Below are 461 nucleotides of genomic sequence, written 5' to 3'. Positions count from 1 at the left end.
TTCTACATGGCTTCAAACAACTGCAAATTATGAGAAAACTGTTACTTCTTTTCAAAAACCGAAAACACCGTGAGAGACACTGAAGCCAGAAGTTTCTACAGTCTCTATTTTATTCAGATATTCCTTAAAATGAGTGAGTAAGCTCAGTGCGAAGACAGAGAGAGATTCTTTTGAAAAAAAAAGGCGATTACATTAGGTGTCAATGAGAGTGAGACAGGTATTGCTGCCGGACTCGGCACCCCCGTTTAAATTTTGTGCAGACCCTGCCAGTCAAAGTTACATTTTATGAATCCCAACAACTATGTCTACATTTTGAGAAAGAATTATTTGTCTCCTTTTTACGGTTTGGCCGTGAGCTCGAGTTAAAAATAAAAATAAAGGTTATTTTTTACTGCTTCACGCACTCTAGCCAACTGACGCTTTCACTCTAACTTTGAAGAAAAAGTGATTTGCACTCCTCC

Source organism: Seriola lalandi, unplaced genomic scaffold (genome assembly GCF_002814215.2).
Source record: "Seriola lalandi dorsalis isolate HSWRI2012SDOR001 ecotype SW California unplaced genomic scaffold, Sedor1 jcf7180002054958, whole genome shotgun sequence".
NCBI classification, from domain to species: domain Eukaryota; kingdom Metazoa; phylum Chordata; class Actinopteri; order Carangiformes; family Carangidae; genus Seriola; species Seriola lalandi.
This window is presented reverse-complemented; position numbering follows the sequence as displayed.